General features: G+C 56.5%; 1 long non-coding RNA gene across 3 annotated transcripts; it reads right to left on the bottom strand.

Moving 5' to 3' along the window:
• Positions 1-4782: 4782 nt before the first annotated feature.
• LOC137210646 (uncharacterized) lies at positions 4783-8381 on the bottom strand. 3 transcript variants are annotated; one of them, XR_010936675.1, is made up of 4 exons: positions 7990-8082; positions 7349-7420; positions 6692-6865; positions 4783-5241 (listed from the first exon to the last, which is right to left on the bottom strand). It is a non-coding gene; the product is annotated as an uncharacterized lncRNA (long non-coding RNA). The 3 variants fall into 3 exon arrangements; XR_010936670.1 differs by lacking the exons at positions 7349-7420; positions 7990-8082 and adding an exon at positions 8119-8381 and having other exon boundaries at positions 4785-5241; XR_010936667.1 differs by lacking the exon at positions 7990-8082 and having other exon boundaries at positions 4785-5241; positions 7349-7481.
• Between the last annotated feature and the right edge of the window lie 221 nt (positions 8382-8602).

Here is an 8602-nt window from a genome sequence, read left to right as displayed (position 1 = left end):
CCGAATCCATTCTTATTAGCCGTTCAACAAATCACCCGTGGATGTTACCATTCACCTTCCAACGGGGAGACCTCACCTCCAGCCACTGTCTTCCTCCAGTGACCCTCAGTGGCCTGGAGTTCTAGTGGCAGTTTTCACTGTCCCACTTCAGATGCAGGAGGAGAAGCCAAGTGGCCACGAGGAAGGCCACCAGGCTGTCTGAGTGCCGCCCTCTCGAGCATCCTGACCTGTCGGGAGCCTGATTTCTTCTGCTGCTTCCTGAGGTAACACTCGGAGATCCACAGGCAGGTCTCAGCCCTGGGAAGGATGGCCGATAAGATGGCAGCACCACCACCCCGTTGGGAGAAGAGCTTCGAGAGGGTCACCTCTGCTACTACGCTGGCAGTGGTCACCATTGTCACCTGTGCCACCGCTCACCAGCGGTGGGTGGCACAGGGCATTTGCAAGAATTAACATCTGACAGAAAATTGCCAAACGAGTCTGTCGCAATAGGAAGGGAGGGGAAGGGATGCCGCGCACCGTTCCTCCAACATGTTCACAGTGCCTCCACTCACATCTAACTCACGTCTAACATCTAACAGTGATGCTCCTAGTTCGAGGTCAAAGGCTCTGGAGGAACAGCACGTCTTGCAGATGTCGATGTGCTCTTTGCCTTCCGTCCTAGCATGTGCTCCTCAGCATGGCCTGAGGTGTGTGGGCTGATGGAATGGACGACACCCAGATTCTCAAAAGCTCAGCCCCAGCGGGGTTCTCCAGGTCTCTGGCACATGCTTCATCCTGGAGGAGGGCTAATGGAGCCTATGTCCAATGTCACCATCCCTAGAGAGAAGGGACCTCATCGGTGGTTTCCAGGTGGTCATGCTTGGTGGGGGGATGGGTACCACATTTTTATTAAAAAAAAAAAAATCACCAAAATGGCCTTTTCTTTCATAGATGTAGTGATTACTAATATTCCAAGAACAGTTTGGAGAAAGCCGACCTGAACATGTTATGCTACACAGATGGCTGGGCTGCAATGAACACAGCATTCAACCCAAAGTAGCTTAAGAGACAATGAGGGCTTCTTGTCTGTCTGACTTAATAAGAATGAGGTGTTTATTCTGGGTCCAGTTCAGCAGCAAAGGCAGGGATCTGGACCGGCTTTGCTGCCCAGGTCCTGGTCTTCTCCTCTTGCTCATATCATGGCTGCTGGAGCTCCAAGCATCACACCTCAGCCAGCAAAGGCGGTGAGCAGATGGCTCACTGTGTCTCACAGTGTCTTACCTCCCCTCATCTCTTCAATGGGAGGAACAGCATTCCCAGAAGCACCCTTCTCCACTCCCTGGCCGACAGCAGAAGTCACCTCACTTGGGCAAAAACTGGGCCTGTGCCCACACCCAGCTTTGCGTCTGGCGCATCTTCCCTGAGATCAAGAGCTCTGCACTGATGGCTGAAAGCACCTGGTTCTGTTGGAAGGAACAGGGCGGGAGGCTTTGGAGTGGGTGCCCTCAGGATTGCCGTGGTGGAAGGAGGGCTGAGGCGGTGCTGCAGATGTGAGCAAAGCTATTCCTTGTTCCCTGGGGGATCCCTGAGAAAGGGTCACCCCGAGTCGGGAGGAGGTGACTCCTGCAGCCCTTCTTCACCCGCCTTGTCCGTCACGGGAGCTGCAGGGTTATGGGGGTGTGTGTGTGCGGGGGGAGTATAAGAGCCTGGACCCGGAGCAGAGATGGACTCTGCCCTCCAGCCTGAGGGCGCGAGAGAGGACACCCACAGCAGAGGAGCACAATGCTCACAGCACGTGGCCAGGATGTGAATGGGGGAGGGGGGCAAGGGGGGCACGAATGGGGGGAGGGGAGCAAATGGGGGAGGGGGCATACCTAGGGGAGGGGGCATGAATGGAGGAGGGAGAGAATGGGGGCATGAAGCCGGCGGGGTGTGTGGGGCGTGGCCACTGCCCTGCCCACCCTTGGGTTCCCTTTGAGGGGTGACTTCTGCGTGGGGTGCAGGCCGACACTGTGTCCTTCAAGAGGGAGGCTCAGGGGTTATGGGGATATAGCCTGGCAGCCCCTCCCACCTGCCCTCAGGTTTAGGGGTGCAGGGGCCAATGACTGTCCTGCCACAGTCCAGCACCCGCTGCTCCCATGCCAGGCCCCAGCAGGACTTGTGCCCCCCATCCCCTGGCCTGGAGCCTGACCCTTCAGCTGCGGGGCTCAGCTGGGCCGAATAATGAAACATGGACAAGTGCGGCCCAGGCTTTAGGACTGCCCCCCTGCCATTCGCGGATAATTAGGATAATTACCTCAGCCCTGAGGCTGAGCCCAGAGGACAGGGACAGTGGCCAGGGGTCCTCCCACCTCCGCTGGGCCACCTGCCTCCCCCCTCTGAGCGGGACCCTGCCCCAGCTGCCTGGCCCAGACCAGCCCCGCAGGACTCTCCCCGGTGTGGCAGGGCCCAGGCCTGCAGGCGATCCCTGTCGTGTCCTGGGCCGGGCAGCTCCAACAGGCCTGGGCAGCCATGCAGCAGACACACAAGTGGGAAGCCGGCCCCTCAGGAAGGCCCAGCTCCTGGCTGCAGCTGACCTTGGTGTCTGGTCAGCAAGGCCGGACAGACAATCGGGATGGGAAGAACGGGCCCTGCGCCTGACTCTGGGAAGGTGCAGGGGCTGGGCCCGTCACCTCTGTGTCAGCACTGAGGTTTCTTTCTCCCACTAGCAGCAAATGCACGTGAAACTAGGGACTAAATGCAAAAATCCAAAGGCAAAGGGACAGCCGGGGTTCCACGGTTCTCGACCACAGAGAACAGGGCCGCTAGGCTGGCAGATGCTCAGGTTATGTGAGTTCGACCAGAGAACCTCGGCGAAGTCCTGGCGAGCGGGGTACGGGGTTGAGGAGGAGGCCAGAGGAACGTGGGCCAGGCCGCCGAGTCCAGTGGCTTCAAAGGGCAGCAAGGCCCTAGGGCTGGGGACCGGATGGGAGGGGGATGGGAGGCCTGCTTTTATCTTTTCTCTGCATCCCCTGGCTCCACTCCCACCCCCCAGGGGGTCTGCAGCTCTACCTCAAGCCCCAGGCACCAACTCGGTGCCCCGCCCCACCCAGCCCTGGAGCCACGTGTCCCCAGGATATGCTGGCCGCTCCGCTCCCTCGCCTCTTTCTGCACGGGGACCCTGCCCCCTCCTGACTATTCCCTACAGAAAACAGCAAATCTTGTCATTGTTAATACAGCTTCCTCGTTTAAAAAATTCGGGCCAAGGGTGGAAATGAGGTCTCCCCAACCCCAGTTCCCGCGTGCAGGGGCCACCCCGCGACCAGACAGTGCAGAGGAGGGAGAGGGGGCTGCGGGTTCTCTGAGAACACTGAGGAGCTGGTGCTGTGCCCCCCAGGGAGCCACCGAGTGGTGCCCACGGCTGCACGGCATCTGGCGTCCCTCAGCGGTGCCCTTGGACGGACCGAGGCCGAGCCGTTTTCTAGCTCTGCTTTAGGTGCAAAGCAGCGATGAAAATCTCGACTAGGCCTGGTGCACATGCGCGAGTATTCCTGCAGGACAGATCCTGGGAAGCAGACAGGCTGGCTGGACGAGGGCTTTTGTAAGGTGATGGGCACTGTCGCCCCACCTCCAACCTCAGACTCACACCCTAGCTCCCGTCTCCCCACCACTCCCGTCCCGTCCCTCTTCGAAACCTCCAAAGTTTGAAGGTCACGTGCATTTGCATTTCTCTGCTCATGGGTGAAGTTAAGCATCTTTCAGCTAACAGCCATGTGGGTTTCCTTCTGCATGCGTCTGGGCTGCTTGCCCAACTTCCAGTGAGACGCTCGGCCCCCATCCTTACTAATTCACAGGCCCGCTCTGCTGGGGAGTTGGCCCTTCCGTTGAGGTATGAGTTAGCAACAAGCTTTTCCCAGTTTGCGGCACATCCTAGGACTTAAAAGGTTATATCTATGCAAAATGTTGCAATTTGTAATTTACTTAAATTTATCAAAAAATTTTTTATGACCTGTGCTTCTATCATGCTGGGAAAAGCTTTCCTCGTGGTGAGACTATTAAACTGTCTCCAGTCTCCTGTGTTTTCTTCAAATGCTTTTGTGGGTTTGTTGTTGGCATTTGTATTTCTGGTCCATGTGGAATTTACTTTGGAGTGAGATAGGAGTCCAATGTCATGTTTCCTTCCGATGGCTGCTCAGCTGTCCCAACACCCTTTATTAAAGAACGCCCTTTTCCTCGCAGATTTTAAATGCCAAATAATAGTATGCTAAATGATCACACGGACCTCTGATCTGTGTGTTCAGTCAACCACCTATAACAGAATGTTCCGGTCGGCTCTGTGACAGATTCTACCCTCTGGCAGGACTGGCGCCTTCTTTTTTAGAATTATACAGGCTATTGTTTTTGGGGTTTTTTTGTTTTTTTTTTTTTTTTTGTGATACGCGGGCTTCTCACTGTTGCGGCCTCTCCTGTTGCGGAGCACAGGCTCCAGACGCGCAGGCTCAGCGGCCATGGCTCACGGGCCCAGCCGCTCCGCGGCATGTGGGATCTTCCTGGACCGGGGCACGAACCCGCGTCCCCTGCATCGGCAGGTGGACGCTCAACCACTGCGCCACCAGGGAAGCCCAGGCTATTGTTTTTGGTTTTTTTCTTTACTTTTTAAAATTGTGGGGGCTTCCCTGGTGGTGCAGTGGTTAAGATCCGCCTGCCAATGCAGGGGACACGGGTTCGATCCCTGGTCCGGGAAGATCCCACATGCCGTAGAGCAACTAAGCCCACAAGCCGCAACTACTGAAGCCCGCACGCCTAAATCCTATGCTCCGCAACAAGAGAAGCCATGCCAATGAGAAGCCCATGTGCAGCAACGAAAGCCCAGTGCAGCCAAAAATAAATAAATAAAAATAATCTATAAAATTGTGATAAAACACATAAAAACATAAAATTTACCTTTTATCAAGAAATGTGAGCTTTCTTTTTTTAGTGTTTATTTATTTATGTTTGGTTGCGTTGGATCTTTGTTGCTGCGTGCAGGCTTTCTCTAGTTGTGGCGAGCGGGGGCTACTCTTTGTTGTGGTGTGTGGGCTTCTCTCATTGTGGTGGCTTCTCTTGTTGTGGAGCATGGGCTCTAGGCGCGTGGGCTTCAGTTGTGGCACGCGGGCTTCAGTAGTTGTGGCACGCGGGCTTAGTTGCTCCGCACATGTGGGATCTTCCCGGACCAGGGCTTGAACCTGTGTCCCCTGAATTGGCGGGCGGATTCTCAACCACTGCGCCACCACGGAAGTCCTAAAATTTACCATTGCAAACATTTTTAAAGGTACAGTTCAGTGGCACTAAGTACATTCATGTCATCATACAACCATCATCACCACCCACTTCCTGAACTATTTTTTTTAATAAATTTATTTATTTTTTACTTATTTATTTATTTTTGGCTGCGTTGGCTCTTTGTTGCTGCACGCAGGCTTTCTCTAGTTGTGGTGAGCAGGGGCTACTTTTTGTCGTCATGCGCGGGCTTCCTACTGCAGAGGCTTCTCTTGTTGCGGAGCATGGGCTCTAGGCGCGTGGGCTTCAGTAGCTGTGGCACGCAGGCTCAGTGGTTGTGGCTCGCGGGCTCTAGAGCTCAGGCTCAGTAGCTGTGGTGCACGGGCTTAGCTGCTCCGTGGCATGTGGGATCTTCCCAGACCAGGGCTCGAACCCGTGTCCCCTGCATTGGCGGGCGGATTCTTAACCACTGCGCCACCAGGGAAGTCCCCTGAACTTTTTCTCATCTTCCTAAATCTGAAACTGTCTCCATTAAACACTCACTCCCCATCCCCTAGCCCCTGGCAACCAACAACCTTTCTATCTCTAAGAATTGCATTACTCTAGGGACCTCGTAGAAGTGGAATCATAAAGAATTTGCTTTTTTGAGACTGGCTTAATTTACTTGGCACAATGTCCTAAAGGCTCATCCATGTTCTTTCCTGTTTAAGGCTGAATAATATTCCATTGTAAGGATGGACCACATTTTGCTTATCCATTTATCCACTGAAGGACATTTGGGGTGCAGCCGCCTTTTGGCTATTGTAAAAAACGTTGCTATGAACACAGGTGTACGAATATCTATTCGAGTCCCTGCTTTCAATTCTTTTGGGCATATATTCAGAAGTGGAATGGCTGGATTGTATGGTAGTTCTATTTTTAATTTTTTGAGGAACTGCCGTACTGTTTGCCATGGAGGCTGCACCATTTTACATTCCCACCAATAATGCATCGGGTTCAGTTCTCCACAGACATTCTCACCAACACTGATTATTATTATTATTTTTTGATAGTCGTCATGCTAACAGGTGTGAAGTGGCGCCTCACTGTGGTTTGGACTAGCATCTCTTTAATGACTAATGATGTTGAGCATCTTTCCACGTGCTTGTTGACCACTTGGTTATCTTCTTTGGAGACATGTCTGTTCAAGTACTTGCAGGCTAATTATTCTTGCACCTTTATTTTCCTCATGGATTTCAGGATAGGTTCACATAGTTATAAAAAAAAAAAATCCTGTAGCTACTCTTACAGGTTGCATTCAATGCAACCTTGGGGAGACTGTGGCCTCACCCCTCCTTGGGTTTCCTTTCCAGTCCTCACTGTGGATTCCTGGCTAGTCTACCTTGTTCTTTCTACCCTCCCTCTGGCTCCAAGTATCACCCACACCTGATGAGGCCTCCAGCTGCCCCTAGCTCTGTCCCGAACAGCTCACCTGAGTGTCCCCAGGTCTCTCCATCGTTCTGCATCAAACTCTCAACAGCTGACCCCTGCACACCTGCTCTCCTGGCCTGTTCACCTGTTTCCCAGTGACAGTAGGGGGTCCAGGTGACCACTGGGTGCCGTCTTTGCCTCCTCTCTCTTCCTTGACTTGGAGGAAGTCAGCGTCCTGGCAGGAGAAAGGTGCAAAGAGAGAAAAGGACTTTTATAAAAGGTCCATTTACCAAGGTGCAGGCAAGGGGTAGGCGAAACCAACAGGGTGGTGAAGACCCGGGTAGGGGCTGGCCTCAGAGCCCTAAGAGGGTAGAAAGGGCCTCAGGGTAGGGACTGGGGCCTCAGGGAGAGGACCTCAGGGAGAGGACCTCAGGGAGAGGAGAGGTCTGTGCCCAGCCGGGAGGGAGCTGGGGAAATTCCCCAACCTCTGGGCTGGCTTCCAAACTCACCCGGAAGCCAGGGGAGAGTGGGGGATGGGGCCACCGATGCGGCCCAGAGCGCAGGCCATGGGGACGGAGGAAGGTGGGTCTGGGGGGCAAACCGGGAAGGCCCAGCCCACTTCTCTGCCCCCACCTCTTCCATTCCAGGAGTAGGCTTGGACACCTGACCATTCCCCACCCCCCACTCCTGTTCTTCTTCCTTCCATGCCCTTTGGCACCTGGAGCTCTCTGAAAGCCTCATGTGAGCAGGTCTCAGCCAGCAGCAAACGCTCCTTGGGCGCCACGTTGTCCTTGGGACGAAGTCCAAGCTCCTTGATCACCTGGCTACAGGTCCCTCCCCTGGCCTGCCCCTCCCCCCACTACCCCAACCCCTAGCAGTCCGCGCTCCCAACTCAGGTTCTTCCGGTGCGTCCCGCACAGGTGGCGCCGCCCACCGTCCGGCACACTCCCTGCACCCTCATAGCTCTTCCCTCTGTAGGTGGGTTTCCAACTACGTAGTGGGTATGGGGCTCCCCTCTGTACTCGAGGGTGCTGGACCCCCTCCGCACTCCAACCCCCAAGCCTGGCTCTGTCGGGGGCTGGTGACCATGGGTTGGTGCTCCCGGTGTAGGGCACCGTGAACGCTCAGAAGCGCCAGCCGCCCAGGCCACAAAGCCCAGACTCCCCGGCACACGCCTCCTCAACCCCAGCTCCCAGGACTTCCCTGGCTTCGCTGCGCACCTCCTCCCTCGGTCAAGGCCAGTCCCCACCAGTAAAGCAGGAATGCCTGCAGGGCAAACCCCCACCTAGGCGTCTCCCACAGCGCCCCTGCCCGCAGCGTTAAGCCCTTTCCCCCTCTCGCTCTCGGGACACCGGATACCTCTATTGTAGCGCCCAGCGCGGAGCGAGCAGCGCGTGAGAACTCACTCCGCGACCCACGCCCCGCCCTCGGGCAGGGCCCGGCCCGCAGTCAGCAGAGGGTAGGACTGCGTCGACGCCCACGACCCACCTCACCCAGCCCGGCCGAAATCCCGGGGTTGGGGCGCGTGGAGCACGAGAGGGCGGGCGCGGGCCTCTGGGGCTCACCACACCTCCTTCGCCCTCCACCCCTCATTTGGGCGGGCGGGGCCAAAGGTTAGGGCCCAGGGGTGCGGTTCGAGTTACGGGCTCCCGGAGCTTGGTTAAGCGTTAACCGCGGGCTCAGAGCCAAGACGCGGGGCTGCTGCGGCCACCGGGTTGCCCCCGGCACGCAGGGGCGGGTCCCCAAGCCGAGGCGGTACGAAGACCGTGAGGGGAGGGGTCTGGGGACAGACTTGTGGGGGCGAGTGGGGGAGGGGGCTGGGCCCGGTCGGAGGGGGTCGGGGGGGTGGGCGCGGGGGCAGGGCCCGTTGAGCCGCCGGGGGCGGGAGCCGCGCTCACCTGGCGCTCCGGGCCCGCCCTAACCTGGATTTCCGGGGGGCGGGGCGGGGGCGGGGCCTGGCATGGGCGGGGCG

Source organism: Pseudorca crassidens, chromosome 1 (genome assembly GCF_039906515.1).
Source record: "Pseudorca crassidens isolate mPseCra1 chromosome 1, mPseCra1.hap1, whole genome shotgun sequence".
NCBI classification, from domain to species: domain Eukaryota; kingdom Metazoa; phylum Chordata; class Mammalia; order Artiodactyla; family Delphinidae; genus Pseudorca; species Pseudorca crassidens.
This window is presented reverse-complemented; position numbering and strand designations above follow the sequence as displayed.